Source organism: Ovis aries, chromosome 6, assembly GCF_016772045.2.
Source record: "Ovis aries strain OAR_USU_Benz2616 breed Rambouillet chromosome 6, ARS-UI_Ramb_v3.0, whole genome shotgun sequence".
In the NCBI taxonomy this organism is placed as follows: Eukaryota; Metazoa; Chordata; class Mammalia; order Artiodactyla; family Bovidae; genus Ovis; species Ovis aries.
This window is the reverse complement of record NC_056059.1, coordinates 58,704,146-58,731,618: the sequence shown is the minus strand read 5'-3', so window position 1 is coordinate 58,731,618 and position 27,473 is coordinate 58,704,146. Positions and strand designations below refer to the sequence as shown.

The following is a 27,473-nucleotide window of genomic DNA, read 5'->3' as shown; positions in this document are numbered from 1 at the left end:
CCATATTAAGGTTATAGGAAGTTCCTCTTAGGGTTTTTATAAAACCTGAAAGAAGAATCTCATTTTATCTCATGATGGGTGAGAGTACCACATTATTAACTTCTGTTCTCCCCAAAGAGGAAGTTAGAGCCTTAGCTGTGCCCACAAACTCTCTAATCCTAAGGCACTGAAGTGTTTGTCATCCTGGAAGCACAGTTCCTGTGACCCTGGGGGAAAAAAAAATGAGCCAGAGAAAGCTGCTCGAGGAACCTCTACCAGCTACTAGCTCTCATTGTCTTCTTTATTTTTTATTTTTAGTTGGAGGATAATTGCTTTACAATGTTGCATTGCTTTCTATACTATATACAATTGCATTTCCATACAATAACATGAATCAGCCATACATGTACATACATCCCCTCATTCTTGAACCACCCTCCCATCCCTCCAGGTTGTCACAGAGTGCCAGAGGGAGCTTCCTGTGTTATACAGCAACTTTCCACTAGCTGTCTATTTTATGGGGCTTCCCTTGTGGCTCAGTAGTAAAGAATCTGCCTTCAATGCTGGAGACCCAGGTTCAGTCCCTGGGTTGGGAAGATCCCCTGGAGAAGGAAATGGCAAGCCACTCTAGTCTTCTTGCCTGGAAAATCCCATGGATGGAAGAACCTGGCGGGCTATAGTCCATGGGGTTACAGAGTCGGACACAATTGTTTTACATACGGTAAGGCGATGGCACCCCACTCCAGTACTCTTGCCTGGAAAATCCCATGGACAGAGGAGCCTGGTAGGCTACGGTCCATGGGGTTGCGAAGAGTCGGACATGACTAAGCGACTTCCCTTTCACTTTTCACTTTCATGCATTGGAGAAGGAAATGGCAACCCACTCCAGTGTTCTTGCCTGGAGAATCCCAGGGATGGGGGAGCCTGGTGGGCTGCCGTCTATGGGGTCACACAGAGTCAGACATGACTGAAGTGACTTAGCAGCAGCAGCAGCAGCAAGGCATATGTTTCAGCACTACTCTCTCAATTTGTCCCACCTTCTCCTTCCTCTGCTGTGCTCACAAGTCTTTTCTCTGTCTGCATCTCTATTCCTCGCCTGCAAAGAGGTTCATCTTTCTAGACTCTATATGTATGCGTTAATATAGGATATTTGTTTTTTTCTTTCTGACTTACTTCACTCTGTATAACAGGCTTTAGGATCATCTGCCTCATTAGGGCTCAGATTCATTCTTTTTTTATGGCTGAGTATATTCCATTGTACATATGGACCACAACTTCTTGACCCATTCATCTGCTGATGGACATCTAGGTCACTTCCATATCCTGGCTGTTATAAATAGTGTTGCAATCTCATTGTCTTCTTTCAACTCCTAGATTCACTAGCCTCATGGAGATCCAGAGACCAATCAGCCCTCCTCCTGGTTCTTTTGTTTCTAGATTGAGCTGAATCAGTCTCCATGATGCTGTTTTAAGTATCCTGGCACACTGTGTAGTAATACAAATTGCTGACATTTGGGGGTTTATACATGTCTGTCACTGATCTAAGGCTGTCATGAGTTTTACTTGTTAATTCTCATAGACCTGTGAATTAAATTTTATTATTATTCTCATATAATAAGGTACCCAAGGTACCAAAAGGTTAAGGTTTCATGGTTAGTCTGATTACAGTAAGAAACCCAGGCAGTCTGATTATAGAGCTGGCTTTCGTATCTTTTCTGCTATTCAGCCTCCCATGAGCTTGGAAACTAACTACTGTCTTGGTAGACCTTTTTCTTGGATGGAAGGATATTGTTGCACAAGAGCAATTGGCATGATTTGGTGTATAACCCGAATGCTGTCAGTCCTCACTGCCTGTGGCTACAGAGAGGACTCATCAACATCAAGGCGCTTCATTCTTGGTCCCCACAAATACTTCTATAAGACTCCAAGGGGCCTTGCATATGCTCACACTCCACACAGTCAGCCACACTCACGGTCTGGTGCTACTGCAGTCTACTCCACTTCAGCTATCTCAGGGGGCTAGCCTGGGGCCTGTACAAGGTCCAAGAAGGAGCCTTGCACTATTGATATTGCCGAATGAAGTGCCTTCCAGACTGTGTTAATCTTCATGTTAACAGTGCTTCTCCTAATAACCCCAAATCCATTTATCTTGAGGTGAGGAGACACGCTGAGTTCCACGAAGTGATGGGTTCAGTCTCTTTCTCCTCAGAATTGGGTGTCAACATCTCAGCATTTCAAAGCTGCAATGCTAGGATCCAGAGTCGTATCCAGTCAACAGGATCAATTCACACCTGTTAGAATGGCCATCATCCAAAGGACAAGAAATAACAATTGTTAGTGAAGATGTGGAGAAAAAGGAACCTTAGTGTACTGTTGATAGAAATGTACCTTGGTATGGCCATTATGAAAAACAATAGGGAGTTTTTTCAAAAATTTAAAAAGAGAACTGCCATACGATCCAGCAATTCCACACCTGGGTATCTGAAAAAAAAAAGACAAACCCACTAATTTGAAAAGAATATGCACCCTCCTGTTCATTTTAGCACTACTTACAATAGCCAAAATACAGAATTAACCTACATGCCCATGGATAGTCAATGAATAAAGAAAATGTGGTATACAAATAATGGACTACTATTTAGTCATTAAAAAGTCTTGCCATTTGTGACAACATGAATAGACCTTGAAGACATTATACTAAGTGAAATAAGGCAGGCTGAGACAGACAAACACTATATGATCTCACTTATACATGGAATCTAAAACAAAAACAAAACAAAACAAAAAACCTAGCTCATAGATACAGAAAACGGACTCACGGTTGATAGAAGCAGGGGTAGGGGTGTGAGTGCAATGAGTGAAGGGGATGAAAAGGTACAAATGTCTAGTTATTTGTAAGTAAGCCAAGGGGATACAATGTACAGTATGGTGACTATAGTCAATATACTGTATGGCATATTTGAAAGTTGCTAAACGTGTAGATCGTGAATATTCTCATCACAAGAAAGAAACATTCATAACTCTGTATGGTGACATGTTAATTAGACATTGTAGGGACCATTTTGCAATATATACAAATAGTGAACCATTATATTGTGCATCTGAAACTAATATAATATTATATGTGAATTATATCTCAATAAAAAAATTGGGAAACGTAAGACAATCCTATCAGTGCTTAGAGTTTTATCTGAAAATGACAAATAATTTAAAATCCGATGGCATATTAAGTGACTCTGTTAGAGAAATAGATAAATAAACCTTCAAAAACAAAACTTATGATTGATTTGAGTGCACATAAATATACACTATAAAACTACCAATTCTCTAAAGTACCCAGTCAACTTTTTAAAATAAAAAGTAATTGTGGCTACATACACAATCTTAGAAACCTTCCTAATTAAACACACTAAGGAAAGAGGCCTTTTATAGGCACAATAAAGGATAAAAATGGTAGAGACCTAGTAGATGCTGAAGAAATCAAAAAGAGATGGAAAGAATACACAGAAGAACTATATAAAAAAGATCTTAAAGAACCAGATTACTACTATAGTGCGGTTAGTCATCTAGAGCCAGACATTCTGGAGTGGGAAGTCAAGTGGGTCTCAGGAAGCACTGCTATTAATAAAGTGAGTGGATGCAATGAAATTCCAGCAGAACTATTCAAATCCCCGAAGGAGGATGCCATCAAGGTTTTGCATTCATTATGTCAACAAATCTGGAAGACCCAGCAGTGGCCACAGGATTGAAAAAGGTCAATCCTCATCCCAATTCCCAAGAAGGGTAGTACCAAAGAGTGTGCTAACCATTGGACAATTGCTCTCATCTCCCACACTAGAAAGGTCATGCTTAAAATGTTGTGTGCTAGGCTTTAGCATTATGTGAACGAAGAACTTCCAGATGTCCAAACTGGCTTTAGAAAAGGAAGAAGAACTAGAGACAAATTGCCAACATTCGCTGGATAATAGAGAAAGCAAGGGCATTTCAGAAAAACATCTATCTCTGTTTCATCGACTACATTAAAGCCTTTGACTGTGTGGATCATGACAAACTGTGGAAAGCTCTTACCTGTCTCCTGAGAAACCTGTATGCAGGTCAAGAAGAAACAGTTAGATCCTTCCATGGAACAACTGATTGGGTCAAGATCTAGAAAGGAGTACGACAGGGCTATCTACTGTCACCTTATTTGTTTAATCTATACACTGAGCACATCATGAGAAATGCCGGGCTGGATGAGTTACAAACTGGAATTAAGATGGGCAGGAGAAACATCAACAACCTCAGATATGCAGATGATACCACTCGAATGGCAGAAAGCAAAGAGGAACTAAAGAGCTTCTTGATGAGGGTGAAGGAGGACAGTGAAAGAGCTGGCTTAAGACTAAATATTAAAAAACCTAAGATCATGGCATCTGGCCCCATTGCTGCTGCTGCTGCTATGTCACTTCAGTCATGTCTGACTCTGTGTGACCCCATAGAGGGCAGCCTACCAGGCTTCCCCGTCCCTGGGATTCTCCAGGCAAGAACACTGGAGTGGTTGCCATTTCCTTCTCCAATGCATGAAAGTGAAAAGTGAAAGTGAAGTCGCTCAGTCGTGTCTGATTCTTCGAGACCCCATGGTTTGCAGCCCACCAGGCTCCTTCATCCATGAGATTTTCCAGGCAAGAGTACTGGAGTGGGTTGCTATTGCCGCATGGCAAATAGAAGGGGACAAGGTGGAAGTAATGACAGATTTCCTCCTCTTGGGCTCCAAAATCACTGCGGACCGTGACTGCAGCCATGAAATTAGAAGACGACTGCTTCTTGGCAGGAAAGGGATGACAAACCTAGGCAGTATATTGAAAAGCAGAGACATTACTCTGCTGACAAAGGTCCATATAGTCAAGACTATGGTCTTCTCAGTGGTCACGTAGGGTTGTGAGAGCTGGACCGTAAAGAAGGCAGAACACCAAACAATGGATGCCTTCAAAGTGTAATGCTGGAAAAGACTCTTGAAAGTCCCTTGGACAGCAAGGAGATCAAACCGGTCAATCTTAAGGGAAACCCTGAATATTCCCTGGAAGGACTGAAACTGAAGCTCCAGTGTTTTAGTCATCTGATGCACACAGAAGACTCACTGGAAAAGTCCCTGATGCTGGGAAAGATCAAGGGCAGAAGGAGAAGAGGGCGTCAGAGGATGAGATGGCTGGATGGCATCACTGATGCAATGGACATGAACTTGGGGAAACTCTGAGAGATGGCAAGGGACAGGGAGGCCTGGTGTGCTGCAGTCCGTGGAGTCACAAAGAGTCAGATGTGACTGGGCAACTGAGCAACAACAACAAGGAAAGAGGAAAATACCACATAGTCATTCCAATAAAAATAGTACCATAAGTATGTGTAATCAAAATATTAACAAAAAATTTAAATTTCTGCCCACTTAAAAATATTGTCAAATATTCTGTTGGCTTCTTTTCTATAATATTTTTCTGAAAAGTGAAAGTGAAGAAAAAAAAATCTTCTGATGTTTAATAATAATAAATTATGAAGGTGAAATCGTGAATCATTAGCCTATTGGGCAAAAATAAACTTTGGTCCTTTGCTGTTTCCTTTCCCAGTTTTTGTACATGATTGTTTCAGGATTCTTAACTGAGCAAATACCATAAAATTGTGTCTTTTTTCTTAGCCTTTACAATTTATATAGCAAGTTCAAATTAGAATTTTATAACATTTTATTCTTTAGAAAAAGTTCCAGAAATCAGCTTCCCCAATGCAAGTATGTGGTTTATATAATCAAAACAAATAGTTGAACTACATCTACTAGATGAGATTAAAAACAACAACGAAACCTCTTTCCTCAAAACTGGGTGTTAACATCTCAGCACTTCAAAGCTGCTATGTTGGGATCCAGAGTTTCACCCAGTCTCTAAGGAAATCCATTTGTTCAGCACTCACTCCTATCCTTCCTGGGAGCTCTAAACCAGTCCAGGGGGGCAAGGAGTATGAAATGGCACCCTGTCCCTTCCACTATCCATACTCCCTCCCTCCCCTCCTTGGTGACTCCCCAAAACACAACCCCCTACTTATGCATATCAGTTTATGCCTACAGATAGAGAAGAGAGAACATCACCCAAACAGCCAAACTTCTCTTCCCAGTTTGGGTTTGGCTAGGACACCCTGCCGCAGGTGCTGGGCTTAGTCGCTCAGTCGTGCCTGACTCTTTGCAACCCCGTGGACTGCCAGGCTTTTCTGTCCATGGGGATTTTCCAGGCAAGAATACTGGAGTGGGTTGCCATGCCCTCCTCCAGGGAAACTTCCCCACCCAGAAGTCGAGCCCAGGTCTCCTGCAGTGCGGGAGGATGCTTTACTGGCTAAACCATCAGGGAAACCCAAGAATGCTGGAGTAGGTAGCCTATCCCTTCTCCAGGGGATCTTTTCCACCCAGGAATCGAACCAGGGTCTCCTGCATTGCAGGCAGATTCTAAACCACCTGAGCTACCAGGAAAGCTCACTCTGCTGCATATTTTATGCCCATTGGATGGGCAGGTTTGCCCCCTAAGGAGGCTTAGGAGAAGATGGAGGGCCAACATCTTCTTGAGACTTATCTTCTTGGGATTTTACAACCAAAAAGCTGGCTAAGCTTTACACTGAACTGATATAATAGATCAAAACTGAATAGATAGCCTTTTGTTTTTCATTTTGAAGTCTCTGTCTTAAAACCAAAGGACTTTGGGAGCTTCAGGCCCCAAAAGGACACAAATGATAGGCAAAGATCACTAAAAAAGAAAAACCAAGCCAGATTAAAAAAAAAAAAAATAGGGTCAAGAAAAGCAGCAACTCAGAGGCACTGTAACTTCTCATTTTGCAGCGTGCACTTAACCTTGAAGCCAGGGCCCCAGAGAAGTCGGGTTAGAAGCAGTTTCACTTCGTGGATTGCTCCCCGCGGGGCCTTTCCGGAGGCAGAAAGCAGAAGTTCATGTTATTAAAATAGATCCCATTGTGCATGCTAGAGCAACACCATCGGCCGGGCGTCTCTTCCGGCTAGTCCACCGCTTCATTTCGCAAGCTGGCTCCCCCCAACCCATTTGTATGAACTCTATTGGAAACTCGGCTTTTGCGGGGAGCTGTGGAGTGTGTGCTGAAGCATTAGGCCACTTGGTGTATAAAACACCAAGTGAAACACCAAGTTGTGCGGTAAGTTATTTAATGAGCTCTCGTGTCAGAGAAAGAACGTTCTGGGAAAACCCTTTCTGACCTTCTTTACCGCTCACCTTGACTGGGGCGCTTGCCACGTCAGTCACCTTCTGAGCACGAACTGCAGGAGGCTCGTGAGACTGGCACGTTAAAAGAAAGCTGCCCTCTTTTTCTTTTGTTGTTTCTCATTTTGATTTCTTCCTCTCCACTACCTCTGAAAGGCAAGGAGTAGAATGGGGCCCGCTTTTCGGGTCTACTCAATTCTTACTCCCAGGCCACATCAAAACAACAATATAGAAATGCTGAAAGCTCCAGCTTCGGCACTACCTGAGAGCTTGTTAGAAATGCAGGATTTCAGGCTCCACCCCGGGCCTTTTGGATTAGAACATGCATTTTAACAAGACCTCAGCTGATTCAGTTTGCTCGGTAGGGTTTGGGAAGCACTGGGAAAGAAAGCTTTGAAAATGAAGGGAGGTCTTGCCCTCCGCCCCCCGGGGTGGAGGGGTGGAGGGGTTGGGGCTGCGCGGGTATCCCTGGTGTGAAAATTTGGGTCACAGCGACATCTTGTGGTTACCGTAGTGGTAGCGGTTGAGTTTTCCGGTGGGCAAGCTGCTTTGACTGTGCAAGCGCGCTCAGTCTGACTCTTTCCGACCCCTTGGGCTGCGGAGAAGGCAATGGCACCCCACTCCAGTACTCTTGCCTGGAAAATCCATGGACGGAGGAGCCTGGTGGGCTGCAGTCCATGGGGTCGCGAAGAGTCGGACACGACTGAGCGAGTTCACTTTCACTTTTTACTTTCATGCATCGGAGAAGGAAATGGCAACCTACTCCAGTGTTCTTGCCTGGAGAATCCCAGGGACGGGGAAGCCTGGTGGGCTGCCGTCTGTGGGGTCGCAGAGAGTCGGAGACGACTGAAGCGACTTAGCAGCAGCAGCAGCAGCAAGGCTGTAGCCCGCCAGGCTCCTCTGTCCATGGAATTTTCCAGGCCAGCGGTTAATTGTTCATCCCTGGAGGAAACAGATGAACGCTGCACTAGGGTCCAGAGGTCTCTGGGTTCGGCCTCTCTCCTCTAGGCTGTCAATCAAAGAGATACGGGCTCTTTTCCAAGAATGCCTTCTACCAGGGTTGAGAACGGTTTATAGGCACAGGGATTTTCTGCGTTAGAAGCAGCAGGATCAACAGATTTCAAAGTATTTCTTTCCTCTTCACAAGATTTATGATACAATTCATAAAGCTGTTAAAACTCCGTGGCACAAGAATGGTTCTAGAGATCATAAAAAATGAGTAGATCCCCCCCTTTCAAGCATGACGCTTGCTTTAAATAATTGTTTGTATTTGCTGAACTTTTAGTCTGTTTCAAGAACTAAGAGTCTGCATGTGCTAATCAATTAAACCTCACATCAGTCCAGTGAGACTGTTTGGTTTAGTCGCTCAGCCACGTCTGACTCTTTGCAACCCCATGGACTGCAGCATGCCAGGCTTCCCTGTCCATCACCAACTCCCGGAGTTTGCTCAAACTCATGTCCATCTAGTCAGTGATGCCATCCAACCATCTCATCCTCTGTCGTCCCCTTCTCCTCCTGCCTTCAATCCTTCCCAGCATCAGGGTCTTTTCCAATGAGTCAGTTCTTGGCATCAAGTGGCCAAAGTATTGGAGGTTCAGCTTTAGCCTCAGTCCTTCCAATGAATATTCAGGACGATTTCCTTTAGGATTGACTGGTTTAATCTCCTTGCTGTCCAAGGGACTCTCAAGAGTCTTCTCCAACAACCCAGCTCAAAATCATCCATTCTTCAGTGCTCAGCTTTCTTTATAGTACAACTCTCACATCCATACATGATTACTGGAAAAACCATAGCTTTGACTAGATGGACCATTGTTGGCAAAATAATGTCTCTGCTTTTTAATGTGCTGCCTAGGTTGGTCATCCTGGAGAAGGAAATGGAAACCCACTCCAGTATTCTTGCCTGGCAAATTTCATGGACAGAGGAACCTAGCAGGCTACAGTATGAGGTAGCAAAAAGTTGGCCGTGACTGAGCACATCAGCAGGTTGGTCATAGCTTTTCTTCCAAGGAGCAAGTGTCTGTCGATTCCATGGCTGCAGTCACCATCAGTGAGACAGGAGCTATATTTAGTTTGAAGACCTACCTGGCAGTGATACTTAGTGGTTGAGAAAAGTCTATACTAACAAGAAACTTATGACTCTAGTAACTCTTGAAAGTGAATTTCCATTGAATTAAATCCAAGCACTTCTTCATACATTTAGGGAAGAGTAGTGCAAACATAAGGGGACGACAGAGGATGAGATGGCTGGATGGCATCACCGACTCGATGGACGTGAGTTTGAATGAACTCCAGGAGTTGGTGATCAGGGAGGCCTGACATGCTGCAATTCATGGGGTTGCAAAGAGTCGGACACGACTGAGCGACTGAACTGAACTGAACTGAGTGCAGACATATACGATATGTTATCTACCCAGCCTCAGACTGTGTTTGGGATATTTATATACTTGGAGCCTCTTGCAACAGCTCCAAGGCTCTCCAGAGGATTCATGGCTCACAGTCTGAGAGCTCCTAATGTAGAAACACCGCTAGTCCTTTACTGATGCCATCCCAGGCAGTCATGAACACAGCTGATTTCATCTAGTCTCTGATAATTAGCAGAATAGGGTTTGACTTGGCCTCAGATAGGAGACTCCAGGGGAGTTGGAAACTGATTTCCAAGAAGTTCCCCATGATTACACTTCTAGCTTGAAAAGCTACATTCTAGAGACAAACAGACTCCATGCCCAGTTGTTCCCTTCTCTTCTCCCACCCATACAGCCTAAAAAGAATAATTCTTCTAAAACAAAGTTCTGTTTGAGTTCTTCCCCAACCCAAAATTAGTCCAATTATGCCCAGCTGGTTGTGTGAGCTAAAGCCTGTTCTGATATCTAGGTTTTCAAAGTAAAATCTAATACCAACCAACCTGCTTCCTGCTCTTCCCTTTACTCCGTCTGTTCCTCTAGTCTCTTCTGTTGGAAAATGGTGGCCTCAGTGGAGACATCGAGGAGGCCACCTAGTGGCTAAGCGACCCTCCCCAGGAAGCATTACCTTAATTAAGTCACTTGGAATGCAGAGGTCCTACACAGACACAGCAACACAGTTCTAGCATGGAATGGACAGCATTTTCTCAAGACCATGCATGAGTTTGCTGTGAAAAATATCATTATTGACAAGTAAGTATTGTTGCTGTCATTCTGTTGCTAAGTCATGTCTGACCCTTTGCGACCCCTCGGACTATAGCATGGCTTCCCTGTCCTTCACAGTCTCCCAGAGTTTGCTCAGCGCTGACTCATGTCCATTGAGTCGGTGATGCCATCCAACCATCTCATCCTCTGTTCCCCCCTTCTCCTCCTGTTTTCAATCTTTCCCAGCATCAGAGTCTTTTCCAATGAGTTGGCTTTTGGCATCAGGTGACCAAAGTATTGGAGCTTCAGCGTCTATCCTTCCAATGAATATTCAGGTTTGATTTCCTTTAGGACTGACTGGTTTGGTCTCCTTGCTGTCCAAGGGACAAGGTAAGTATAAACAGTGGTGAGTATTCTCTGCTGCAGGCCCTGCCTCAGTGCAAGAAATAGCATAACCAGAAGGTTGCTTGGTCAGTATGAGTCGTGGCCATTTCTTGTTTCTGGCTGCCCAGTTTCAAACCCCTGTTTTCAAAAGTACATCGCTTACAGACTTGCCTGGTGGTCCTGTGGTTGTGACTCTGTGCTTCCAATTCCGGGGGAATGGGTTCCATCCTTGGTCAACGAACTAAGATCCCACAAATCATGCATTGCGGCAAAAATAAATAAAAGCACATGATTTCCTTTTGGGCATTCTTTCTTCCCACTGGGTGTGTCTGGGAGACAGTGACCAAGATTCCAGCACTCCTTCATTAATGGATAGAGAGATGGCACAGTTACATGCTCTCCACTTGGTATTTGAATCTTGCCGGGAGGATCAAAGAAACAGAAAAGCGTTCTATTTCACCCCAGCCTTCTAGAACCTGCTGGTACACTTCCTGCTGGCATTTGAATCCTGTCCTCCAGAAATATCCTAATTCCTGCCTATTTCCAAGCCTCCATTCTGCTATAGATTCTGTGAACCCCCAATATCCTTCCAAAATATATTTTAAATTATTGTGTACTCAGCTATTGCTAAAATAATGCTGTATAAAAATATCACCCTCAAAATCTCAACGGTTTGTAGCAACACAATTTTATTTTCCTAAGCCACAGTTCTGTCGGTTGGCCAGGGTGGCTCTGTTTCAGACCTCAGGTCTGGTTAGGTCTGTTCCACGTACCTCTCACTGGAAGACCCCAGAAGCTATTCATGGCATATTCTTCATATGATAAATGAGAGTGGGCAAGGAAGGTAAATCGCACCAGGGCATTTAACATATCTGGTTGAGCAGCACGTATGTTATTCTGTTGGCCAAAGCAAATCACGTAGTCAAGCTCAAGCCCAGATGTGTGGACGTGCATTCTACCTACTTGAAGGCAGGCAATGAAAAGCCGCCATAAAAAGGGCACGAATGTGTCTGTATTAGTCTATTACTAGGAAAGAGTGGAAGGTCAGGACCGTTAACCTGCCTTGGTTAACCAGAAAATAATAAAATATTAACAGAAGTTAATTTTAACCCAGATATATTCACCAGTCTTTTCCTTTATGATTTGTGCTTTCCAAGTCTTGTTTAAGAAATTTTTCCTTGCTGTGTATCAATTATATTTCAATAAAACTGAAAGAGAAAACAGAAAAGAAGTTTTTCTCTGACCCAAGAACATGATCGTTTTCTTTATTTTGTTTTTTACACTTAAGTCTTTAGTCCAGACTATGGGTAAGGCAGGGACTCAACTGAGTTTTTGTTAATGGCTGACCAATTGCCCTTGCATTGCTTTTTGAATAATTCATCCTATTCCAACTGATCTGTAAAACCACTTTTTCTGTGTATCAAGTTTCCATAAATGCAGGAGTGTCTTTCTGGACTCTTTTCTGTTTCTGCGTTCTATTGTCAGCCTCTGCTAATACTCTACTTCTCAATTATTTGGTCTTTAATCTTCATTTATTAATAGAACCAGCTTGTACAATTCCATATATATTACACTCTAAAAGTACCCCGTCAACATTTTGTTTGAATTAAAGATTAATATGGGGAAGAAAAAAAAGGTCTTTAGATAAGAAATCTTCCTCTTCACTTATTTGGATCATCTTTAATTACATTCTATAAGATTTTATAATTTTCTTCTTAAAGCATGCCATTGTTAGTTAGATTTATAGCTATACGTGGGGTCCCAGGTGGTGCCAGTAGTAAAGAACACACCTGCTAATGCAGGACACATAAGAGACTTGGGTTCGATCCTTGGATTGGGAAGATACCCTGGAGTAGGAAAGGGCAACCCACTCCAGTATTCTCGCCTGGAGAATCCAATGGACAGAGGAGCCTGGCAGGGTATGGTCCATGGAGTCACAAAGAATTGGACACAACTGAAGTGACTTAGCACTCACATAACTATACACCTTATTTTATGCTTGTTAAAATGATATAAATGCAATCTTTTAAAAATACTATCTTTTAATATCATTAAAATTTGCTGCAATGTGTTGCACATAAACCATTTTTGTATACTGATCTCAAAGCCAGTGATTTTTATCATAATAGGTAACGTCACATAGTCCTCACTATGTGCCAGACACTGTTCGAGGCATTTTGTATGTATGGAATGCACTCAGTCTCCCGATGACTCTGTGAAGGAAGTTTTATTATTATAACCTTTTACAGATGAGGGAACTGAAGTGCAGAGAGGTTAAGTAAATTGTCTAAGATCCTAAGTGGTAAAGCCAGAGTTCAAACTCATCCAATATCCAAAGCTATAACCAAACCTATATTTGTTGTGGTTATAAATTTATTTACAGCTATATATATATAACTATATTTGTCTCTTATCGTTGTTAAGCTCTTTCATCAGCTCTAATAGTTTTTCTGGTTAACTCATGGGAAACTCTTAGGTTTCCTGTGGCAAACAAGAACAACAAATACTTCAAACATCAACTAGCAAACACATGGTTAATGCCCTATTAAAGCAGGACAAGGTGTGTGTGGGGGGGGTGTGGTTGTGTGTATATCTCTTTCTGTGTGTATGTGTGTATTTGGAAGCGCTAGGAGGAGGAACTCTATGAAGAACAGCATTCTCAAAGCTAGTGGAATTCACTGAGCCCTTGGGGTGGCTGGTGTACTTTCCGAGGGCCCAGGAATTTCTGGCATGGCAGCAACTAGCCGAGTAGGAGCATCCTCAGAGAGGCTTGCAGGCTCCAGGGAGGCCCGAATAGGGAAAGGCCCAGGGCCAAGCCTAACAGAGAGTGTCAAATGACAGGCCTGCTCCTTCCCCACCCTCCACCCCCAGATCTGGACTGAATCAAAGGGCCATTCAGGCCCCTCCCTTTCATAGGCTGAGGCCACTGGGGCTGTCCCCTGAGGCTGAAACGCAGCAATCCCACGGGCTTCTGCTCCAAACAGGCTTGTGTTTGAAACCACAATATACTTGGCTCTGGTTTTATACACATTACTTTCCTAGTGCTGAAAAAAAAGAATTAGAAGAATGAAAGTGAGAGGCCTTGAGGGATGGGAATTCTTTTTTCCAGTCTAGTGAATGAGGTTAATAAGTAGAAAAATAAAACTACTCTCCGTGAAGGGTCTTTGGAAGGGTTACCAGGCCATGATAATTAAAAGCAAATTAAAAGGCTATATCATTCATTCAGCTTCAGTCGCCTCTCTCAGCCCTGAGGGAACTGAGTGTGCTTCAGGGCAGTGAGAGGAGGAAGTAGCGGGGCTAGAGGGGGCTGAAGGGGGGAGGACTGGCTTCCTCAGCCATGTCGGGAAGGAGAAGGGACAGCCACCTCTGTATCCATCTGCAGTATCCCACCCAAGTGAGTGAATGAAAGTTGCTTGGTTGTGTCCAACTCTTTGCGACCCCATGGACTATACAGTCCATGGAATTCTCCAGGCCAGAATACTGGAGTGGGTAGCCTTTCCCTTCTCCAATGTGAGGTCAATTAGGGAATTGACTGACTGATAATCCCCACCAGACCCCACTGCTCACTGGATACTTGCTCACACATTTCAAAGGAATATTTTCTAGTGCTTTGCATACTGTAACAAAACAAAACAAACCCAAACTAACCTGGGGTGTGAGTCATCTACCACAAGTCCCTTGTACCTCTCTGGTTCTCAGTTACCTTTCTGTAAAATGAAGATGGCAGACTTGATCTGTTTTCAAACAGGGGCCTCCTGAGTCCTCTTGGAAGCCTGGACTGGAGGAGGAGAGGGAAGGGAGCTATAAATCGAGCCATTAGCCCATGTCTGATTCTGCCATCTTTGACCTCAGAGCATTTTCAGCATAAGCTGGTGGAGCAATTAATTCTGACAGGACCATTTCTATGACCTACTCACTCTGTCAACTGTTCCAGGTAACCCCAGAGATCAGAGCGGCTGCCTCTGCACTGGTTTGGTCCATGTTGCCACCTTGAAGAAGGTGTGAGAGTTTTCTACCAGCATCATATCTTTCTCAAGGAGACCAGGAAAGACTTGTGATGACCCAGGTGGGTGGTGTGTGACCCAGGTTCTGTGCTAGTGGCTTTAGGAAGTAGCCCTGAGGCCTGAGTTGAAGTCAGATCCCACAAAACTACATCTGTATTTTCACAAACTCAGGTGAGATTTTGCATAAGCTTCTGCAACAGTTTTCCTGAGAAACCTTTTGTGAGCTCCCAGTTTGTGTTGTGATCCTTTTCTGAAGCACCTCGGTTTAATTTCTACCCTAGAACTTAAAATGTTAGTGGTATTGCTAGTTCATCTGGTCACTGGTATCATTTCTCGTGTCCTGCAGTCAGAAACCGTGGTTTTTCACTATAAATTCATAGGATCTGGCAAAGTCCCTGCCACTCAAAGGTGATTCATGTTTTCACCAGTGATGCCACCAGCCGACAGCCAGCTTCAACTGCTAGACAGATGAGCCTTCAGATGATCCCAGCCTCCAGCCTTCAAGCCCTCTAGCTGAGGCCTGCAACACTGAAGGGCAGAGACAAGGTCGCCCTGGTGTACTGTATCCAAATTCTTGACCCACAGATTCTTTGAGCATAATAAATGTTTCTACCGCATCACTAAGTGTTGGGTATATTTGTTCAACAGCCGTAGTAATTGGAACAGTGGTCCGTGATAGACACCAAGAACATTAATAAGTGCTTGGCCATGAATTCTTTTAGATCCCTGGACCTGCCTAGATGGTAGAAAAGAGAAGGGCTATCCCAGGAAAAGAGCAGAACTGTATAGTGTTCCTCTAAAGTTTTAAGCCATAAATATCTGTAAGTATCTACTACAGTATAGTAGAAAAGATTATTTTCAAAATCAGGATCCTATCAACCCATGGAGGAGACTTAAATACCTATTATATAGTCAAACAAGCCCATCTTAAAAGTCTATATGTTGTAATATTCCAACTAATATGACATTCTGCTGCTGCTGTTGCTAAGTCACTTCAGTCGTGTCCGACTCTGTGCGACCCCATAGATGGAAGCCCACCAGGCTCCCCTGTCCCTGGGATTCTCCAGGCAAGAACACTGGAGTGGGTTGCCATTTCCTTCTCCAAAGCATGAAAGTGAAAAGTGAAAGTGAAGTTGCTCAGTCATGTCCGACTCTTAGCAACCCCATGGACTGCAGCCTACCAGGCTCCTCTGTCCATGGGATTTTCCAGGCAAGAGTACTGGAGTGGGGTGCCATTGCCTTCTCCATGACATTCTGAAAGAGGTGAAACTATGGAGACAGTACAAAATATCAGTGTTTGCCAGGGGTTAGGGAGGAGCGCCAGGGATGGGGGAGCCTGGTGAGCTGCCATCTGTGGGGTCGCACAGAGTCTGACACGACTGAAGCGACTTAGCAGCAGCAGCAGCAGCAGCAGCAGCAGCAGCAGCAGCAGCAGGGAGGAGCGCATGAACAGACAGAGGGTGGGGGTTTCTAAGGCACTGAAGCTATTCTATATGATACCCTAATGATGGATACATGTTGTTTTATATTTGTCCAAACCCGCAGAATGTATCATATTACAAGTGAACGCTAATGTAAACTGCAGGCTTTGGGTGATAATGATGTAACAATGTTGGTTCACTGATCCTGACAAATGTAGCACCCTGGTGCTGATGTGGGGGAGCCTGTTCTTATGTGGGGACAGAGGGTATACGGGAAACTACTTTCCATTCAGTTTCTTTTTCTTCTCACTCAGTTTTGCTGTGAACCTAAAACTGCTTTGAAAAACAATGGCTGTGTTTTTAAAAGGGGTCATTTAAACGTGGTTGTATTTGTTTAAGAGCCTAGGGATTCTTTCTTCCCCTACCCCAGCCTCCTCAAGAATCCACAGACTGTGCAGTCCTTGGTGGAATTTTTCGGGCATCAGTTCATTGGAGCTTGGGGATAAAACCTGATGCTGTACATCAGGGGTTAATCTACCTCGGGACTTATTCTTTCTTTCCTTTCTGTCTCCGGTGGAGTGTATGTTATCGGGGAGTTGATCTGTTTCTAACATAATTTAAGGAGGCTTCTGTTTTTGCCTTGAGTGACTGTGAAAAAACTTCAGCCTTAAAAGGCACAGCCCAGAATGAATGGTTTAAGACCAGATTAAATCCAGGACTCCAGGGCAGTGTGAATAATGAATTCACTATTCATTATTCTTTTCTTTCTCTCTCTCTGGCATTTATTAATTAGCAACAGTTTTCCATAAAAATAATCAGTGGGATCATCCTTACAACTGATCAAAATAAATGTAATGTTTAATTTTGTGTTTTAATTAAAACTCGATGTTATAATTGGGTTCTATCCTTACCTCTATTTGTTTAATAGATTTCTCCTCAGAAAATACAGCAGGTGACCATGTAGTTCCCAGAGTGATGATTTAGATGGAAGGTGATTGTATAGAACCTTCATAGTTTTAAAAGCATCTATAATGATGATTATTAGTGATTTTGGTTTAGTGATTTACGCTGATAAATCTTTAATCTGATTTATTTGTGGGTATATGGCATGCTTGCTAAATACCTTAGAAGAAAAGTGGTTGTCACTCTATGCCACAGAACTTCCCAAAATCCATGAATGGGGAATTGATGGCAGTTTCCTTGGTCTGGGGACCTACAAGACAGGGAAATTGATCACCAGAAACCTAGGCTGCCGGGACTGAAGTCTGAGAGCTGCTTTCTGTGGGTTTTTCACATTTGTGTCAAGGTGACTATTACAGATGCTCTGCGGTCAAGCAGAGTTTTAGATGACTTGGTAGTTTTCTCTATAAGCCGCTAATCAAACCAGAAGTTAAGAAATTCTGTTCAAAATCTAGTCAAGACTCAGTTCACTGGGGCTGAGGGGGAGAACCAGGCAAGCCATGAAGTCCTAGAGACTGACCCCAGACCTGGACAACGAGGAAGATGAGGGCAGGGATCCAGGCCAGGGCAGCTGGTAAACAAGACTCTCAGTAGGGACCAAATTCCCCCTTCCCATACGTGCAAAGGTTTCCTGAAGAGAGTAGTGTTCTGATTTTCAAAATATATCGGTACTTCCCAAGAAGTACCAGTGTTTAATAGGAAGCATCTAATACAACTTCCTTTTGATAACATCTCAGCTGGGGTTAGCCCAGTTCCGTTTGTTCCAAAGTCAGAGTTGATGGCGATCTCTGGTGTACCGACCCAGAGAGGCGAGTGCGGTGGGGACTGTAGGAGAGCATGGGGGCCCACGGCTCTTTTTCCCCCTCAGTCGTTCCAGTCCTTCCTGAGGGAGATCAACACCTTGGGGGATAGCCCTGTTGGAAGTCAGCTGTGCATGATTACTTCTCAGAATCTTGGGTTATTCCCTTTTGTTTTACCTGCTCATTGCTTCCAAGGTTGATGCCATGGAGTTTTTGTTTAACTCTAGCCTAGTGGTTGAGAGCGCTGCTCCTGAAGTCGGTGCTGGGTTCAGCGGTGGTGTTGGTGGTGGTCTAGCTGCTCAGTCGTGTACGACTCTTGCGATCCCATGGACTATAGCCCACCAGGCTCCTCTTTCCATGGGATTTTCCAGGCAAGACTACTGGAGTGGATTGCCATTTCCTCCTCCAGGGGGCCTTCCTGACCCAGGGATCAAGCCCTCCTCTCCGCACTGCAGGCAAATTCTTCACTGCTGAGCCACCAGGGAAGCCCTCGCGTTCAGTACCAATGACGACACTAACGTGAGTCTGTTTGGTCCCCTTCTGTAGTCACAGCAGCTTTGAAGTGAAGGTAAATAACTCTCTTCCTCACAATGTCGCTTACCAGGTTATAGTTCTGCCCCATAGGCAGACTGCTTATTAAGCGAACATTTATTAACCAGTACAGAGCTGTTTCTGTAAATTGTTCTTTAGATGGAAGGAAGCCCCAGCTTTCTGTCCTATCTTCACCTCACATGATACATTGAATGATGCATAAGTCATTCAGAGCAGACTCACCAAATATCCAGACTCAGGGGGCTCTTCCCTTGAGAGCTGGCAGTGACTGGAGAGTGAGCCAGGTTCCTCTGAATTCAGTGCTATGCAATGGAACCAGTTAGAGTGAATCCTTAAGAGTGAAAGCTACAGATGTCAGGGGTCCATAGATTTCATTTGTGCAATTGTGGGGAATTTCTGTAAAATATTTTAGCTGAGTCACATGTTTTAAATACCTTTAATTGCTCCAATCAGATCCCGTGTCTAAAATCCATCATGCTAGTGAACAAGCCACTATGATCACAGATGAAAACCCATTTCTGACTCTTGCTGTGCTGACTGGCAACACATCAGATACTGATTAAGATACAAATGCCTGAAGTGGGTATGGTAACCAGGAGCACAGACTTCCTGATGAGGATGCTGCTATTACCCCCTGAACTGCTGATTTGTCATCAGACTAGACACCGGGGTTTGTTGCTTAACCAGATATCACACACATCACAGCATATACATGGAAGTATTTAAAACTAAAATGCAAACGTTGAAACAATCATGTCTGCCACATCCTAATAACCTGGACCCATTATTCAACATTTCTATAGTTTTCTTCCTTGTCTATACACATGGACTGTTCGGTCAATAGAATGAGATAGCATATGTGAAGTATCTAGGGTTGTACCTGACACCCTAATAATAATGTGGTACCCTAATAATAATGTGACACCCTAATAATAATGTACCTGACACCGTAAGCAATAATAAATGAAAGCTGCTATCATAAGCTGCATACCACATGCCATGGTACAGATTCACTTGCCTCACAGAAGGCCCTGGCTCCCTGTCCAAGTTGGGGTAGAAACAGATGAGACTGGGGTTCAGGTAGGTGACCTGGATGCCACTGCGTGCCAGGGACTTGGTTGTTGCATTAACTAGCAACAACCTCTAACAAACGAGGAAATTGATTTTCCGCGGTATTGCTAGAGGTGACTCATATTAATCAAAGTCACTGGAGACTGATGTATAAGTCAACTTTCAAAGTATAAGTAATAATGAGAAATATAGCTACCAAGTGCATTGGCATATCTGAGTTCCTGGGAGAAGGTGATGATATCTTCACTGGGGGTTCGTTTTATACAGTGGATGCATTCCTGAAGACTTTGTGTTATTCAAAACCCATGTGATTCAGAGCAAATTTTCCCACTAACTAAAGCATGGAAGAGTATGTTCCCACAGCACATAAATCAACACCCATTGGCCTGTAACTTCCTTTTAATGGTGCTTTTCATTTCTGTAGATGGTCTCTGATATTCTGCAGAAATGAATCTGCTAAATTGCAAGCACAGCGCATCATAATGGCTGTCAGCTCTTCTTTAGAGCCTTCTTATGACATCCAGTATATGTGCTGCCACAGGGAGCGCTTTTTATGACGTCTTATGAAGGGAATAAATGTGTTGCTCTTGGTGCCTTTCTGTATCACCGCATTATGAATACTCTGAAGACATGGTGATAGGTTGTTTAAAATGCATAATAACTACACAACTGTCACCAAAATCAGTTGATGAAGTTTTGGGCCTTGTGACTAACAGCGTAGTTTGCAAGATACTGACAAAATGAAGACAGAATTTCTGTTTTAGAATCAAGGTGGCAGCTTGTAATTCACTTGGCTGAACAGGCTTTGAAATTGAGCAATTCTTGATTTTTAATTCTGGGGATTTGTATGATTTCTCATTTTGAGCACAAAATGAGACCTTGTGAATGTCTTGTATCACAGTTTCAGATACATGTAATTCAAATTCACTCACAGTGTAACTGTGCCGGATTGACAAATTATTGCTTTTTGGATCATTTTCTTTTCAAGGCGGGTATAGTAGAAAGATGTTGGCTTTGAAGCCACCAGACAGATCTTGGTCTAATTTAGTTTTTGTCACTTATTTGCACGTGGGACTTAGTTTCTTCATCTATAAAACTGGAATTATAAATGCCTGTCATATAGGGTGATTCTGAAGATGAATAGTAATATTTACCACTTGTTAACAGGATAATCAATTTATACGTATATATTATTGCATAATATTACAGAAATTCCACAAAGTAGAAATTATTATTCCATTGAGAAAAAAGGTTCATGGAGGTTAAATTACATGACCAAGGCCTAATACCTGATAAGCAGCAAAACTGGGATTCAAAGTCAGGTCTGAATTGACCTCACATCAGGAGACATTTCACTCCCTTCTAGAAGTAAATGAGATAATATGTTTAAAATGACCAAGAACTGTATCCAACATAAAGTAGACAATAAATGGCAATTGCTGTTATCATTATGATAACCTCCTCCTCTAGGTCCAACACACACACACGTGCATGCACACGTGTATGAAATATTAATAACAAAGAATCTGTATCTTACATTGCTTTAACTTTCCTTATTCTCTTTCCCTCTCTCCTATATAAATATATAATACAGAAGGAGAAATGGAACTCCTTAAGGCCTTTCCAGAGAGATTACAGAGATGGAGAATAACGCTTAATGCTTTTCCTCCTGGAAAATATAACTCTGGCAGAGTCACCAGGTTACCTGCCCAAAAAACTATGTTCATTAGTTTCCTATAAATCCCACAGCAGAGAGCAATGCACTGGCTGACTTCAAAAACAGATGCTGCTCGTTTCACAGTTCTGGAGGTCTAGATGTCTGATCAAGGTGTCTGCAGGGTCCCTTCTGTGGGCTGTGAGGGAGACTGTTCCATGCCTCCCAGTTCCGGTGGTTTGCCCTCAGTCTTGGGCATTCCTCGGCTTGCAGAAGCATCACCCAGTTTCTGCCTTCTTCATCACGAGGTGTGTTCCCTGTGTCTCTGTCTCTCACATTATCTTGTGCTGTGTATGTTCAAGTTTCCCCTTTTTATACAGATGCCCGTCATATTAGATTAGGGCTTAATCTAATGATCTCATTTTAACTTGATTTCCTCTGTTAAAGGCCCTGAAAAGTGAAAGTGAAAGTTGCTCAGTCGTGTCCGACTCTGCAACCCTATGGACTATAGAGTCCACGGAATTCTCCAGGCCAGAATACTGGAGTGTGTAGCCTTTCCCTTCTCCAGGGGATCTTCCCAACCCAGGGATTGAACCCAGGTCTCTTGCACTGCAGGCAGATTCTTTACCAGGTGAGCCACAAGGGAAGACCATTAAAGACCCTATTTAAAAATAAATTCATATATGCATTCTTTTTTTATATTTTTTCCATTATGGTTTATTCCAGGATATTGGATATAATAGTTTCTCATGATATACAGTAAGGCTTTGTTGTTTATCCATTCTATTTATAATATCTTACATCTGCTAACCCCAGACTCTCAGTTCATCCATCCCCCACCTCTGTTCCCCTTTGGCAAATATGTTCTCTAGGTCTGAGTCTGTTTGTCGGTAGAGTCTTTACCCACTGAGATGTGTAAAAGTGAGTCACCTGGCTGTATAGCAGAAATTAACACATTATAAATCAACTATACTTCAATAAATAATTTTAAAATATAAAAAATAAATAAATAAATAAATAAATTCACATTGTGAAGCGCTAAGGGTTAGGTCTTCAGCATATATTTTATGGGGGACACAAGCCCATAGTGTGTGTGCGCGTGAGTGTGTGTGTGTGTGTGTGTGTGTGCTTGTGCGTACAAGAGAACATGAATATGGCTAGCACTAGACACAAAAAAACTTGCTGTTGATCCTATCTACCTTCTAGAATGTCTTCTGGCACATTGGATGTATGACGTTGTCACTCTGTGAGTTGCAACTGACAGATGACTTGAATTAAGTGAAGCAAAGAGAGAAAGTAATTGGGTTATACAAAAATGGTGGGGAAGGACTAGTCTTCAGGATCCAAAAACTGAAGCTGCCCAGTTTCATTCTCCGCGTGCTCCCTCATGGTTTCAGCTGTCTCCACGAGGCTTCAGGCATAACACCAGACCGCCCCACACTTCCCTTCTTATAATCTTGTAACCAGGGACAGGAGAGCCTTCTTAACTGGTTAGGGAAGGAAGCCAATAGGCTCTCCTTGGATCACATGACCGTCCCTAAACTGACCCCTGATTCTTAGGGGATGAGGAAATATGCTTGGGTCTATTTAGGACATGTGCCCACCTCTAGCCATGGGTCTAGGAGTGCTCAGACTGGCGAAGTTGAAGGTAGAGGGGAGTATTCTCTCACACAAGAGGATAAAACAATCAAGGCTTATTACAGAAGGGCTTTGGGCATGCTTGCAGCTTGAAGTGCAGCTGAAGGTTTGATTTCCTGCAAACTTGTCTAGTGACTCATGTCCCCACCAGAGGTCACATAGGGGCTTTTTCTCTGTCCTGGAATCTCATGTTCCTTGTAGGATATGGGTGGTGGCAGGGACTGCCCAACTTGACCAGTTTCATTTCCCTTTCTTCCAGGGCACAGAGCTGTTCTACATTTTCCAGGCTCCCTTGCAGTTTCTTGGTTGCTAAGTATTGGCAGTGAAGTAACTGAATTCTAGCTGAAGAAATGTGCTTGGGCGTGATGTGTGCCACTTCCAAGTCTGACCCAAGACCTCCACGCTCTCTCCCCCACTACCGACCTGATGCAGATGTACATGGCAGCTTGAAGTCACACATTGAGGCTGGTGGAACCACAGGATGGAAGGAGTGTAGGTTCCCGAATCCCTGCTTGGAGGAAAGCCAGCTGCTCAGCAGACTTTCGTACAACTTTAGATTGTACACGAGGAAGAAATAAACTTTGATTGCTGGAGCAATGACGAATTTCAGAGTCTTTTATAGCAGTGAGTGTTTCCCTAACCAGCAGGTAGATTTCCTTCCCTTTCATCACCAGTGGTTCATTGCCCCTGTTGTCCCAAATAGCTGCAGGGGATCCTGGAACCAACAGAACTGAATCCTGACTCTGCTACTTTCCAGCTGTGTGACTTTAGGGAGGTCACCCACCCTCTTTGAGGTACAGGTTTCTGATCTGTAATCATACCCACTCATTGAGCTGCATTCTGCAAGCCTTGTAATTGCCTAGCAGGAAGACCAAGGAAACTGGCGACATCAATGATTTATCGGATAGGGACTCCTACGTGTCCAAAGCAAAAGTCCTGGAGTGACACTCGACTCTGTACAGCAGACGGCAGGCAGGACGTGCCAACATGCTTCATTACTGGGAGGAATGGGAGTTTATCATTATAGGGGGAATTGATGTCAGGTTGGCTCATCAGTTACCAGGGAAACCAGCAGCTGGGGCAGGGGACAAGCACGTGGGCAGTCACTGACTGAGCCCTGTAATGAGGAGGATTGGATAGCCATGTGAGTAGGGTGTGAGTGGAGGTGAAGCAGGGCTGGTCCAGCTGGGGACACACAGAGAGCAAGAGCACCGCCATCTTGAGTGGCTGCCCATACACTGCTTCACAAGGTGTTAGAAGTCTGAACCATAGAGAGGGTGTGAAAGTACTGATTGTGGATTCTAGGTGTTGATAGTATTGCGTTTTATTGAAACTGCTGCAGGGTGACTCTGTCCAAAATGACTTCCCATCTGCCTCTGGCTTCATTGGAGATTATCTTGTCAGCTAGGAGATTCCCCAGTCTCAGAAGAAAGACTTGCTGACTCAGAACACTACGTTATGTCCTTGGGCTAGACTAAAAGGCGGCTGCTGCTGATCCTTCTTTCTGCTGGGAGACAAACCACAGCAGATGTTAAATCCCAGGTTCTGACTCTGCCTCTTTGAACCTGAATCATCCTCAGTTCCAGACTCGCAGGTCTCTCTGCTTCTCTTATGCATTTGCTTGTGCACTCGGGCGTGTTCCGCCGAATGTTTATCCATTCATCCACGGAACAGACATTCATTGCACGCCAACTCTGAGCAGGAGACACAGGGGGAGAAAAAAGGCATGGCCTCCCTCCCACGAGAGTGATAAGTAATGGGTGCTGCAGTGGCTCAGAGAAGGTCCTCAGACCAGGTGCTGAGGTCAGGAAGGGTGTGTCACAAGTCTGATGCCAAGGACAAATTTTTCCAGGCGAAGGGGTGGTTAAGCTCTTTCTACCATAACTACCAGCTATCCCTAAAATCAAGCTCCTGGAAGTGGCACATGGAAGTCCTGCCCTTTAGGTACACCATCGTCACTGCCACCACCACTTTCTAAACCCTGCCCAACTTTTAAATTCCTTAAGAATACAGTGCTTTGTGTAGACCTATAACTATCAAAAATTCTTTCACTCCTCTCTCCCTCCCCATGACCACTGACATTGCATTCAAAGGGGCATAACCATATTAAAAAAAAAAATACACCATGCGTATTTTTTTTAAATTGTATATAATTGTATTTATTTTTTGACTGTGCCAAGTCTTTGTTGCTGTGCAGGCTTTTTCTAGTTGCGGCAAGTGGGGGCTACTCTCTAGTTTCGACTCTCGGGCTTTAGAACTTAGGTTCTGTAGTTGTAGCACACAGATTCCTTACAGCATGTGGAATCTTCTGGGACCAGGGATCAAACCCATGTCCCCTGCACTGCAAGGCAGATTCTTAATCACTGGACCACCAGGGAAGTCCCTGGGGCATCAACAGTTTTAAGACATTCTGCATGAAACATATGTAGTGCATACACTCTTAAAAATCTTCACAGTAAATGTGTATATATGCAAATGCCTTAAAATGTAATATATAGGTACACCTGTTCACATACATACACAATACATGTATGTATGTGAATATACATGTGTATAATCTCCAAATTTCTAAGAAAACTATTTGTTTCGTTGTGGTTACCTGTTGCTACCTCAGACACTAAAACTTTATTAAATTTCCCCAAAAGCAGAAATAAAAGGGAGGCTACAGCTTTTTTGCCATCATAGAGAAAGCCAGCAGACCCAGCAAATGTTGAATGTGTCTGGCTGACAAAAAGTTATCCCACCTTTTCCTCTGAGAAAGCTTTCTTGTTTGGTAGAGTGTTAATGACATCTTCCCTTCTTCTGGTGTCTAGAATGATGTGTCCCGTGACGCATGCCAAGGTTTGAATGACTAGAAGCTGACAGTAGTTGAATGTTTACTGAAGGGTGGGATCGGAGATGTGGTTTATCTTTATCATATCCTTATCTCTGCCATACTCTCTGTCTATGCTATCTCCCTGTTAACAACTCCTAAATTGTTAGAACTTGGGAATTCTCTGGTAGTCCAGTTGTTGAGGATCTGTGCTTTCACTGCAGGGAGCAGGAGTTTGATCCCTGGTTGGGGAACTAGGATTCCTCATGTTGAGTGGCAGAGCAACACCTCCCCAAAATCGTTAGGATTATTGATGACCATGAGAATGACCCTGAGGACTGAGAGAGAGAGGGTGGAAGCTTTCTTTTAGACTTTATTAATAATAATGGTGAAAAGAGTGGTGATAGCATTTATGAGCAATAATCAACATATATTGTTGTTGTTATTTCCTAAGTCTTGTCTGACTCTTCGCAATCCCATGGACTGCAGCACACCAGACTCCCCTGTCCTATCTCCCAGAGTTTGCTAAACTCATGTCCATTGAGTAGGTGATGCTATCCAACCATCTCATCCTCTTCTGCCTCCTTTTCCTCTTGCCTTCAATCCTTCTCAGCATCAGAGCCTTTTCCAAACAGTTGACTCTTCCAGGCTCCTTTGTCCATGGAATTCTCCAGGCAAGAATACTGGAGTACGTAGCCGTTCCCTTCTCCAAGGAATCTTCCTGACCCAGGGATGGAACCCTAGTCTCCTACATTGCAGGCATACTCTTTACTGTTTGAACCACCAGGGAAGCCCCCATATATTGTGTAATTAACTATTACAATACTAATTTTCAGATGACACCACCCTTATGGCAGAAAGTGAAGCGGAACTAAAGAACCTCTCAATGAAGGTGAAAGAGGAGAGTGAAAAAGTTGGCTTAAAACTCAACACTCAAAAAAATAAAATCTTGGCATCTGGTTCCACCATTTCATGGCAAATAGATAGGGAAACAATGGAAACAGTGACAGACTTTATTTTCTCGGGCTCCAAAATCACTGGAGATGGTGGCTGAAGCCAGAAATTAAGACTCTCGCTCTTTGGAAGAAAAGCTATGACAAACCTGGACGAAATATTACAAAGCAGAGACATTACTTTGCCAACAAAGGTCCATCTAGTGAAAGCTATGGTTTTTCCAGTAGTCATGCATAAATGTGACAGTTGGACCAAAAAGAAGGCTGAGCGCCAAAGAACTGATACTTTTGAACTGTGGTGTTGGAGAAGGGTTTTGAGAGTCCCTTGGACTGCAAGGAGATCAAACCAGTCCATCCTAAAGGAAATCAATCCTGGATATTCATTGGAAGGAGTGATGCTGAAGCTGAAGCTCCAATACTTTGGCCACCTGATGCGAAGTGCGGACTCATTAGAAAAGACACTTAGTGCTGGGAAAGATTGAGGGCAGAAGGAGAAGGGGACGTCAGAGGATGAGATGATTGGATGGCATCACTGACTCATTCAACATGAGTTTGAGAAAGTTCTGGGAGATGGTAAAGGACAAGGAAGCCTGGCGTGCTGCAGTCCATGGGGTTGCAAGAGTCAGACAGGACCGAACGACTGAACAACAAAACACTCATTTACATATTTTACTTCATTTATTATCTCATGTTTAAGATATTACTTCATTTATATCTTGTAACTGCTCTGTGAGGTAAGCTCTAGTATTATCACCCTGATTTTACAGATGAGGAAGGTAAGGCACACAGAGGTTTAATAATCTACCCAAAGTCACACAGCAACAGCAGACCAGGGTTTGAACCTAGACTGTCTAAACTCTAGAATCCACACTCTTTACCACTAAGCCATGTTGCTTTCCATTA

At 43.5% G+C, this 27,473-nt stretch overlaps 1 protein-coding gene and 2 long non-coding RNA genes across 23 annotated transcripts in view; 2 read left to right on the top strand and 1 right to left on the bottom strand.

The window, feature by feature from the left end:
* The window catches only part of TLR10 (toll like receptor 10), a 39,888-nt gene extending 12,653 nt beyond the window's left edge, over positions 1-27,235 (top strand). The window contains exons 1-8 of one of the 17 annotated variants that reach the window (XR_009600956.1): positions 6,969-7,152; positions 9,070-9,200; positions 10,160-10,369; positions 10,568-14,771; positions 18,262-18,409; positions 21,615-21,798; positions 23,065-23,429; positions 26,454-27,235. The gene's annotated coding sequence lies outside the window, so the exon portion shown is untranslated. Of the gene's footprint in view, positions 1-6,968; positions 7,153-9,069; positions 9,201-10,159; positions 10,370-10,567; positions 15,327-18,261; positions 21,799-23,064; positions 23,430-26,453 lie in introns of those variants that run through there. The other 16 variants (XR_009600953.1, XR_009600963.1, XR_009600960.1 and 13 more) reach the window with 16 other exon arrangements.
* On the bottom strand, positions 241-7,633 carry LOC132659942 (uncharacterized). Its single transcript, XR_009601017.1, has 2 exons — positions 7,230-7,633; positions 241-2,270 (listed from the first exon to the last, which is right to left on the bottom strand). It is a non-coding gene; the product is annotated as an uncharacterized LOC132659942 (long non-coding RNA).
* On the top strand, positions 6,969-23,402 carry LOC132659941 (uncharacterized). 5 transcript variants are annotated; one of them, XR_009601014.1, is made up of 5 exons: positions 6,969-7,152; positions 9,070-9,200; positions 10,160-10,369; positions 10,568-14,771; positions 23,065-23,402. It is a non-coding gene; the product is annotated as an uncharacterized LOC132659941 (long non-coding RNA). The 5 variants fall into 5 exon arrangements; XR_009601012.1 differs by lacking the exon at positions 23,065-23,402 and adding an exon at positions 15,138-15,326; XR_009601013.1 differs by lacking the exon at positions 23,065-23,402 and adding an exon at positions 15,090-15,326.
* Positions 27,236-27,473: the final 238 nt, after the last annotated feature.